Source organism: Leucopleurus acutus (genome assembly GCF_964270905.1).
Source record: "Leucopleurus acutus genome assembly, chromosome: 8".
NCBI classification, from domain to species: domain Eukaryota; kingdom Metazoa; phylum Chordata; class Mammalia; order Artiodactyla; family Delphinidae; genus Leucopleurus; species Leucopleurus acutus.
Window position 1 is genome coordinate 107,979,745 of NC_139151.1, and position 11,670 is coordinate 107,991,414.

Consider the following 11,670-nt stretch of genomic DNA (forward strand, 5'->3'; position numbering starts at 1 on the left):
CCTGCGCCAGGCACCTGGCACAGATGACCTCGCTGTGTTTTCCCAAAGCGGCACCAGACCCCTCTGTGGGCAGGAAATGAGGCTTCCTTGATGACTGGCCTGGTGGGGACTGAACCCGGCTCAGACCCCCTAAAGACCAGGCTTCTGACTGCGGCCCCCGACCGTGGCCTCCTTGCCCCGTGCCCACCGGCTTGGCAGGGAGCCTGGCCTATGTCGGGCACCATCCACACTTGCCCCAGGGAACCCCTTTCCGTGGCTGAACCTCACCTTCCCACTTCGACAGCCTGTCTGCGAGAGGAGGGGCATCTGCAGGGGAAGCCGCTGGCCCTGCCCGGCTGCCTGACCCTCAGCCACTCGCCCATCCCCTCTGGCACCTGGGGTGGCCACCCCCTCGTGAGGGCAGAGCTGTCCAAAGGGGGCCTGAAGCAGCAGCTTCCGTCCGGAGGAGCTGGGCCAGGGGACAGACCCCCACCCCGCACGGACCCTGCGCTGAGGGCCAGGCCTAGGCTGCCTCTTTTCTCTGTGTCCATGGAAGACGTGTGTGCACGTGTGTGCCTGTGCATTTGTGTGCACCCACGTGTGTTTGTGTCGTGTTCGTTGCTGGCCAGTGACCTCCTTTTTCTCCCTCTTCTCCGCCCTCATTTAATAATTACTTGGTCAATAGAAAACTGTTTTGTCAGGGAAACCAGCTGACAGAGCTCCCAGTGGCCAAAGCTGGGATGGTTTGAGCAACAGAGCAAATAACGTATTGGATGACAACCCGCGATATTAAGCAAACACCCGTGAATCCACGCTGGTCCAAATAAAGGACTGAATAAACCGCTGGGGCAGAAGAGAAACCGTCCGTGCAGAAGAATTCCACATAATGTGTGTGGATCCTCCGCTGCCAGGGATGGGACCCTCACTCCCAGCCGTCAGGTGTGGCTGCACCTCCTCCTGGTCCCCATTCCGGTTCTGACAAGCGCACCTCAGCCAGGTGAGCGCAGACAGCATCGCAGAGGTAAGCCGTGTTGAGGGCGTGTGCCCTGATGGGATGGGACGGGTGGGCCCTTCAGCCCTGTGGTCTTGCTGCCCAAACCCACAGCGCTAGTCCAACCATGACACAAACACCAGACAAACCCCAACAGAGGGCCGTCCTGCTACACACCCGGGAGTCCTCCTTTGCACTGTCAGGGTCATCAAAACTGCCACAGCCCAGAGGAGCTGGAGGAGATGTGATGACCAGACGTGTGTGCAATCCCGGATGGGGTCCCAGAAGAGAAAAAGCGAAGCGGGTACAGACTAAAGAAACCTGAATAAAGTATGAGCTTCAGTCAATAATAATGGAGCCATGTGAACTGAATCATCGTGACAAATGTCCCACACTCACGTCAGACGTTGGCATTAGGGGACGCTGCGGTGGGGTCGTATAGGCGAACTCGCTGTACTATCTTTGCAGCTCTCTTCTGTAAATCCCAAACTGTTCTCAGATGAGTTTTATTTAAAAACATGGCTTTGACTGCCACCCCAGTGTCACGGCACAGAGGGGCGCAGGCAGTATGGTGTCGCCTCTGCCCGTCCACTCACTGGGTCGTCAACTCCTGGCCCCATGCTGGCCTGAGCTCCACTCCATTAACTGCTTGTCTCCAAGATGTTCACTTACTCAGTGATGTCACCTGGCCCCCTGCCCACCTGCCCACCTACCACCTGCTCACCTACCCACACGTCCCCCTGCTCACTTGCCCCCCTGCCGACCTACCACCTGCCCTCCTGGCCCCCTGCTCACTTGCCCACCTGCCCACCTGTACCCCTGCTCTCCTGCCCACCTGCCCCCTGCTCTCCTGCCCACCTGTGCCCCTGCTCACCTACCCACCTACCCACCTGTCCCCCTGCTCACCTGCCCACCTGCCCACCTGTCCCCCTGCTCACCTGCCCACCTACCCACCTGTCCCCCTGCTCACCTGCCCACCTACCCACCTGTCCCCCTGCTCACCTGCCCACCTGTCCCCTGCTCTCCTGCCCACCTGTCCCCCTGCTCACCTGCCCACCTGCCCACCTGTCCCCCTGCTCACCTGCCCACCTGCCCACCTGTCCCCCTGCTCACCTGCCCACCTACCCACCTGTCCCCCTGCTCACCTGCCCACCTGTCCCCTGCTCTCCTGCCCACCTGTCCCCCTGCTCTCCTGCCCACCTGTCCCCTGCTCACCTGCCCACCTGTCCCCCTGCTCACCTGCCCACCTGCCCCCTGCTCACCTGCCCACCTGCCCACCTGCCCCCTGATCTCCTGCCCACCTGCTCCTTCCCCCCATCCACCCTTCATTCATTCTTCCCTTGCTCCCTTGCTCCAGCCTGCTCTCTGCCGGCCACCTCAGTTTACCTGGGCAGTGACCTCTGGGGATCCGGGAGGGGGTGTTGGCGCTGTAGCCTCCTACAGCGAGGTTACTTCCCCTGGGCTAGGAGGTGGCAGCCTCCGCCCTGCTTCCTAACAGCCGCCCAGAGGGAGGCCAGGGACAGGTCCCCCCTTCTCTTCCATCAGAGGAGACCCTGCAGGCCTCACAGGGGCGGTGACACAGCCCCTCGCAGCCAGGGAGGAGCGCCTGGGCCGCCAGTGGGCGCATCACCACACCGCAGCCCTTCGTGTGGGGCTCTGCCGGCTGGGTCACCCTCCTCAGGTGGGGCTCAAGGCCAGGGGGAGACCCTGAATTCAGTCTCTGGCTTCCTCTCTGCCCTTCACCCTGGTTCTGACATTGTCCCCGCCGCCCAGACATGTCCGCCCTGGGCAGCGTCTCCTGAGCCCTGGGCGGGTGGGGAGGTTTCTCTTCCCAGTTGTCTTATGTCTGGTCAACCGTGTGAGCTCTGGTGTTCTCGACCAGCTTTCCCGTCCACAGGACATCACGCTGGTCCGTTGCCTTGAGGACATCGTGCTGGTTAGGCCCCGTGAGCAGGAAGTGGCGATCATTCAGACTCCGTGTTACCACAGGCCGTGGCGGAGATGGGAAACCAATCCCACAGAACTGGGCGCCTGCTTCCTTGGTGACACTCGAGGGGTCCTGTGGTCTGGGGCGTGTCTGGGGCGTGTCGAGATCCACATCCGGCCCTTCCTACTGCTTGAGAGGACGCGTGATGCCCCGTGGACCTCTTCGGGCTCTGGAGGCCGTGCAGACATGAGACCCGTTCATCGAATGCCCCGGAAAGCTGTCTGTGTCGAGTGTGGCTCAGAGCGAGAGAAGCCTCCGCAGCAGATCCAGGCTGCTGTGCCAGCCGAGGTACCCCAGGGCCTTATACGTATAACCAGCAGATCCAGGGAGCTTGAGGGGTCTGTGGCAGATGAGGACGCTCTTTGGAGCCATCAGCAGCTCCTGCGCCCTTAGGATTGGAGCAAAGCCCCACCATCCTCTGAGGATATACCTCTCCTTTGGAGAAACAGATCCTGGCTTTTGCTTCTGGGCCTCAGTGGAGACTGAACGTGTGACCACGGGCCACCAAGCTACCATGAGACCTGAATTGTCCATCAGGAATGGGTGTCATCTGACCCACCAAGGAGACCAGACCAGACCGTGCAGCTGGGCTTACACGCTTCTACGCCATGAAGTTGGGCATGCACAGTTGTATTCCACCGTCAGAGAAGGGGTGCTTACAGTAAGGGCTCAGAGCAGGTTCTGAGGGCACAAGTAGGCCACGTGAAGAAGTGGCGGGAAAGCCTGTTGTGCCCACCCCCCGTTGTGTCGCCTCTGGCTTCATGGGATCTTCCCTGTGACCCGGTGATCGAGGAAGGAAAAGCCTGGGCCTGGCTTTCCCGTGGTTCCGAGCCACGTAGGGGCATCACCCGAAGGCGGAAGGCCCGGAGCTCCAACCCCGCTGAGGACAGGGGTGAGGGGAAGTGCACCCGCTGGGCCAGGAATTCCAACAGCGCCTCCTCGTTTGATTTTGCCGGGAAGGATAGGTCGGAGTTACAGGTCTACACCGATCATAGCTGCTAACAGTTTGGCTAGATGGTCAGGGACTCAGAAGGGGCACGATTGGAAAACTGGCGGCAGGAGGTCTGGGAAAGAGGGGTGTGGTTAGACTTCCCCACAGGGCACAGAGAGTGGAGGCGTTTGGGGCCTGTGTGAACGCTGAGCCACCACCGCGGCCGGGGAGACTCTCACTTACCAGGCAGACCGCCGGCCCTTCTGTGGACCTCAGCCAGCCTCCGCCCCCAACTCCATCACTGCCCAAAAGGCTTGCTGTGGCCACGGCGATGGAGGTGATGGGTAGGCTCAGCACACAGACTCCACTCCCCAGGGCCGTCTGCGAGCTGGGGATGAGAGACCGACACTGAGAGCCAAACATGGTCCAGGGGCTGCACCAGCATCCCGGGGGCGAGGGTGAGGCAGGCTGCTTCCACTTCGGGAGGGGCACTGCTTGGCTTCCCTAGAAGAGATGCTCTGAGTATAGCTCCTCTCTCCTGTCCACACGCGTCTGCTGACACCCGACCTGTGCCCAGTGGGATGCCTGACCCACCATCATGGGTCTCCCAGAATGTTTCTTCCAGCGAAGGAGCCCATTTCCCAGCCAGTGGGGGGCTGGGGGCAGTGGGCCCTGTCGCCCTGAGGCAGCTGGCCTGACAGGACGGCGCGATGGCGCCTGCTGGGCGGCAACACCGTGTGGTTCTGGGACTCTCGAGGGAGAGACGGCAATGACCTCTCTTACCCTGATGACACACCCCCAGTGCAGTCTTTGCCCACAATTCTAGCTCTTCTTGGTCTAGACGCTCGAGTTCCCGAGGGAGGAGGGTTCCCACCAGAGACACACGAGGAGTCCATTAACCCCGGCCACCTTGGGGTCCTCGTGCCAGACGATCAACAGGCAAAGAGGGGTGACTGTATGGCTGGAGTGACCTGTCCCTTCAGGTGGGAGCCGGTGGTTACTGCACGGTGGGGATGAGGCAGAACCCGTCTGGAAAGCCCACAGTCCCCTGCAGCATAAGATTCTGGTCCCGTGATGGGAATCAATGGAGGGTTACAGCCATTGGCCCAGACCCCTCAGGAAAGAGGCCTGAACTGGCCCACGAGGCAAGGAGCCACCGTCCAAGGTGCCTGTGGAGGCAAAGGGGATGGGGAGGGGGCCATGGGGGAAGGTGGCTGTAGCGGCCAGCTGCAGCTGCGTGACCAGCCACAGAGCTTGGGGGATGTGACCATGGTTTATGGCCCGTCATCTGCCCCAGGAGGTGGATCCTGGGATGTCAGGGTGGGAATGTGACTTGGCTGGAAGAGGAGAGGACACCACCCCAGGGTGGATAAAGGGACCTCCTCTCCCTGGGGGGAGGGGAGCATGCTTTTGGTTGTCCACGTATAGTCACACCTCGATAGGCAGAAGCAAGATTTGACTTTTTCTTTATTTGGAAGTTAAGAACAATCAAAAAAGGTGCATGGGGTTTTGTACGACTTCATTTGTATGAAAAATCCAGAACCAGAAAGTGGAGTCTTGGCCGCCCGGGCTGGGAGGGGGTTGGGGAGTGACTGCTGGTAGGGGCAGGGTTTCCTTTTGGGGGGGTGACAAAGTTCTAGCTGTATGTAGATGGTGCTGGTAGTTGCAGGACCCTGCAAAGATGCTGACAGCCATGGACTGGTAACTAAAAGAGTGAATTTCATGGTGTGTGAGTTACATCTCAGGAACACTGAGTTTGTAAGAGAAGGGTTGCCTGGGGATGCCAAGGGGAGGGGCACCACGGTGGACTGGCAGGGTGTCACCTTAGCTGAACTGGAAGTGAATTTCCCAGAGCTACCCTCCCTGCTGGCTTCCAGGTTGGTCTGGGTCATGTGACCCATGCGAGCTGTGGAAGGTGAAAGGGGACGTGTGATCATTTTCTCCGTATGCTCAGGGATTTGCTCAGAGAGCCACCGTGCCCTCTGGCCCGGTTGGTCCCCTCCCTCAGCTCCAGGCCAGGCTGCCCAGCCCCCCGACGGCAGCCCCAGCTCGCGGCAGAGGCAAGGGCTGCTCGGGCTCTGATTAACCACACCACGGTCGTAGGGGGTCACGCCCAGATTCCAGATCAGTCCCGGGGTCCTGTTGATGCGAGGATGCAGTTGGGAGCCTGCCGTCGGGCTGCTGCCCCCCCCCCGCCCCAGTGACCTCTGAGCTCCCAAACCCAGAGACACGGTTCCGTCCTCCCTGGTGTCCTCTTAGGGCAGTGCAGCCCATGGCGCTGCGGACCCTGCAGAGTCCTTGTCTCTCGCACTGAAGTCAGTGCCCCTTCTCAGTCTCCTGCTGACCCCTCCACTCTCCCACCGGCTGAAATCCTGGGGTTCCTGGGGTCTGCATCCCTTTCTCTTCTCCCTCTGGCTCCCTGGGTGGCATCATCAGTTCCTGGGGATTAAATGGCTCTGAACGCAGGGGACTCTCCAGCCACCCCCCCCCTTTGTGCCCCACGCTGACATTTCAATGGCCCGCCTCCCGTTTCTGTGTGGATACTTCTCAGACATCCCAAACTCCACGTGTCCAAGAGGGAGCCCGCGCCTTCCCCTGAGTCCTCCCCCCACCCCTGTGGCCAGCCTTCTGCCCCACCCCAGGCAGAAACCCTGAATCAGCTGTGACTCCCCCTCCCCCCGGCCATGAGAGCCACGTGCCAGGCCTCCTTCCTTTTTAAGATTGTGGTACCACACACGCAACATAAAATTTACTGTCATAACCCTAAGTGCACAGTTCAGCGGCATTAAGTGCACTCACATTGTCGTGCAACCATCACCACCGTCCGCCTCCAGAACTTTCTCATCTTCCCAAACTGAAGCTCTGTCCACATGAAACACTCACGCCCCTCGCCCTCCCCCAGCCCCGGGTCCCCACTGTCCCACCTTCCGTCTATGGGTGTGACTCCTCCAGGGACTTCCTGGGATTTGGTCCTCTCATGTGACATCCGACGTATCTGATGAATCGTACAGGACGTGTCCTTTTGTGTCTGGCTTCTTCGCAGAGCGTCCAGAATATTTCATACGACTGTGCTTCTCTCCTTCATGGCCGTCAGCCTACGACCTTGCTCATCTGACTGCAACATCTGGCAGCTGGACTCACCGGTCCTGCCCGCCCCATCCACTCTCCTTTCCAGAGAGAGGTGGAGTGACCGTCGCAGCGTCAGAATTGGCCGCTAGATGGGGACACCCAGAATCAATCCCTAGGACCTGGAGGGAGGGACGGATCTGCCGGGAACACCAAAGGCCGTGGTGCTCCAGTGTGTGCGTGTGCGTGTGTGTCTGCGATGTGTCTCTCTCTGTCTCTCTCCTTCCCTCCCTCCACGGATCTGCCTCAGCCTCCCTGAACTCTGATCTCTGCTCCCCCAAGTTCATGAGACCTTGGGCTCAGCTGGAGAGTCACGGGGTTCCCCTGGGTTGTTTCCCTTCTTTCACGGATGCTTCACTCCCTGTTGTCTGTGTTTGAACACCACTGTGCCACGTGTTGTGTCCTGTTCTCTGGGCGCTGACAGTAGGTCAATGTGGTCCTGGTTGCTCCATCGTGGCCAAAAGAGACAACCTGGAGATGTTAACTTTGAACATTTGCTTGACGTCGTAGCGGCAGGTTTGCAGTTACGGGGTAAAGTTAATATTTTGCCCTCTGTCATTTATATTTTGTGGGGAGGAACCTTGAACCTGTGTAAATATCCTGGTGCTCCTCAAACTTACTCACTGCTTCGCCTCATTTGGTGGTTTGCGCCTACATAAATCATTTACTATGATGCTGTGAGATGGAATGGCAGGTGGAGGAATTCAGAACGGTTCAGGAAGAATAATGGGATAGAAAACAGAAAGGGGACGCTGAGCGTGTAGGGAGAAAAGTGTACATACGTTGATTGGATGAGAGGAGTCCCCGAGGGAAAGAGAAACAGGAGGAAATATTTGAAAAAGTAACCAAATTAAGTACCTCAGAAGGAAAGAACCATGAGAAAAATTGCTCAGGGGCCAAACAGGACAGAAAAGGAAGAAACCGGACCCGTCATCGTGCCACTTACAAAGACCAAAGTTCTAGAATGTTCCAGAGTAACCCACAGACTGCCCGAAAGGATGAGAGTCACATCATTCTTCTCAAGGGCAGCGCTGGATACAAGGAGAAAAAGTTACATTCAGAAAGCACAGAGGATGAATAACTTTGCACAGTGGACTTTCCAGGGTATCATTATCATTTAATGTGAAGGCAGAATAAAAACACTTTCAGAGGCACTAAGCTTCAGAATATTTACAACATTTGCCACAGTAACATCCACTTTGCCAACAAAGCTCTCAAACAGTAGATAAATAAATCCTGGGAGATCTGTAAGAGATAAGAAAGTGGGAGAGACCGAGTATCTTCCCTCCATCCCTGCAATCACCAACGAGAAAATACAACATACAAGACACCACCCATAACCGTAACAAAACTGAGAGCATCCAGGAGTTTGTGGAGCAGAAATATGCCAGGCCTCCCTGTGATACATTCTAGACTCAAATAAGGACCCTGGTGGAGGTCATTGGGAGTGCACAGACAGACTTTTCATGTAGGAATGCCTTAATATGACAAAGACGTCAAACCTCCCCAAATTAACCCAGATATCCAGTGCCACCCCAATTCACATCTCAGCTAGGGGTCTGAAATGCCCAAGTCACTTACCCTAATGCTGATATCGAAGTATACAAGTCCATGAGTGGGCAGATCAGTTTTGAATAAAAAGGACCAGAAAGAGGGGCTTGCCCTGTCTGATATTAAGGCACCTGATGGAGCCTAATACGAAACCCCAAACCGCATGGGATTGTCACCAGGACAAAGTTAGACTAAAGATAGGGAGTAGAGAGCTTGGAGACAGACTCTTGTATACATTGATTCCATGCTTAAAACTATTAATTTGTTTGTGAGAGCTCTTCTGGGATGTGAAAAGACATTAAATGAAAAAATTTTTCGTTAATTTAATGGTAAAAATTATGACATGTTCCATCCTAACCTGATAACTTCCAAACGTTCACAGATAATATATCAATTGAGGCATGAGATAAATTTATATGAGTCATAAAGAACACCTGGATTTTAGAAGTCAGTTTGTCAATTTCTACAAAAAAATCTGGGATTTTGATTGAGATTGCGTTGAATCTTAGATCAGCTTTGGGAAAATTAGTGTCTTACTATTGGGTCTTCCAATGCATGAACATAGTGTATCTCTCCATCTATTAGGTCTTTAGTTTCTCTCACCAACGTTCTGTAGTTTTCAGTGTACAGGTTTTGCACATCTTTTGCCATATTTATACCTAAGTATTTAATATTTTTGATGTTATTATAAAGGGCAATTTAAAGCTCTTTTTCCAGTTGTTTTTTGCTGGTGCATAGAAATACAACTGAGTTTCTGTATTGGTCTTGTGTTTTGCAACCTCGCTAACTCACTTTAATTAGAGTAATGTTTTTGCAGATTTGGTCAGATTTCCTTCGTAGATCATGTTTTCTATGAATAAGAACATTTTGCTCTTATTTTCCAATCTGAGTGCCTTTGGTTTCTTTTTCTTGCCATATTGCACTGGCTAAAACTTCCAGAGCAATGTTAGCTAGACGTCTTGAAAAGAGACGCCCTTGTCTTGTTCCTGATCTTACAGAGAAATCAGCCAGTTTTCCACCATTAAGTTTGAGGCCCTTTATTAGGCTGAGAAAGTTTCCTTTGATTCCTAGTTTGCTGGGGTTTTTAAAATTATGAATGGCTATTGGATTTTGTCAAATGCTTTTTCTGCATCTATTGAAATAATGATATGGCTTTTATTTTTAAACTTAATATGGTCAATTAATTGAGTTGATTTTTTAAAAGGTTGAATGAACTTGCATTTCTACAATAAACCCCACTTGTATTGTTGGATTTGATTTGCTTAAGCTTTTCTTTAGAATTTTTGCCTGTATGTTCCTGAGGAATATCTGTAGTTTTCTTTCCTTGTGTTGTGTTTGTCTGGCTTTGGTATCAGTATAATGCTGATCTCATAGAATGAGTTGGGAAGTATGTCAACCTTTTTAATTATTCTTGATGAGTTTAGGTAGAATTGGTTTTATTTCTTCCTTAAATATTTGAAAAAATTCACCGGTTATTCTATCTAGGCCTGGAGGAAAAAAAATAGGAAGTTTTTTTTTGATGTTTGATTTTTACTACAAATTTAATTTACTAAATAGATATGAGGCTATTTTGGTTATTTCTTCTTGAATGAGTTTCGGTAGTTTGTGTCTTTTAAGGAGTTTGTCTATTTCACCTACACTGATGAGTTTGTTAGCATAAAGTTCATAACATTCTCTATTATTTTTAAAATACCTATAGAATCTGTATTGATGTCAGTTCACTCATTCCTGACATTGGTAACTAGCGTCTTCTCTTTTTTTCTTGGTCATTTTGGCTTCTATTGATTTCAGTGAATTTCACAAAGAGCCAGCTTTTGATTTCACTGATTTCTCTATTGTTTTCTGTTTTTTTACATTTGTTTTACTTATGTTGTGCTAACTTTGCTCTTCTTTTTCTAATTAATTAAGGAAGCTGAAGTCAGGGATTTGAGGCCTTTATTCAGCTTTAATACATGTTGGCATTTAAAATTTTCCTCTAAGTACTGCATTCCACAAATTTTGAAGTATTATGTTTATACTTTTATTCAGTTCGAAGTAGCGTCTAATTTCTCTTTTGCTTTATTTTTGAATCATAGACTGTTTAGATCTATTTTTTACTTCCAAGTGTTTGGAGATTTTCCAGATATAATAAGATATATTATTAGTCTAATTATTAGTGCAATTTAATTGTATTATGGCTAGCAAGTATACTTTGTATAACTTGAATCCTTTTACGTTTTTCAAGTCTTGTTTTATGGCCCATAAGATAGTTTAATTTGGTAACTGTTTCATGTGCATTTTAATAGAACGTATATTTTTCTGTTATTGGGTGGAATTTTCTATCAATGTCAATTAGGTCAAGTTGGTTGATAGTGTTATTTACCTTTTCTATATTTTTTGGATTTTCTGTCTATATGTTCTACCAGGTACAAAGGGAGGAGTATTGAAGTCTCCAACTATAATAGCAGATTTATCTGTTTCCCCTGTGGATCAATCAGGTTTTCCTTAATGCATTAACATTTAGGATTCTTATCTTCTTAACTGACCCCTTAGTTATTGTGAAATGAACTTCTTTATTCCTGGTAATATTCTTTACTCTGAAATATACTTTTTCTGATATTAAAATAGCTACTCCAGCTTTCTTTCTTCTTTTATCCCCAGCTTCACTGAGATATAATTGACATATAACATTGGGTAAGTTTAGGTGCACATGATGACTTGATATCCTTATATGCTGCAAAATAATTACCATGATCAGGTTAGTTAATTCATCCATCAACTCACATATTTACCATTTTTGTGGTGAGAACTTTTAAGACCTACTCTCTTAACAGCTTTCAAGTGTATAGTACAGTCTTGTTAAGTTCAGTTATCATGCTGTACATTAGCTCCCCAGAACTTATTCTGTTTCCTCTAACCAACATCTTTCCATTTTCCCCAACCCCCAGCCCCTGACAACAGCCATTCAACTCTGTTTTTATGAGTTTGGTTCCTTTAGATTCCTCTTATAAATAATATTATACAGTATTACTCTTTCTCTGCCTGACTTATTTCACTTAATATAATGCCCTCAAGTTCCATCTACATTGCAAATGGCAGGATCTCCTTCTTTTTCACAGCTGAATA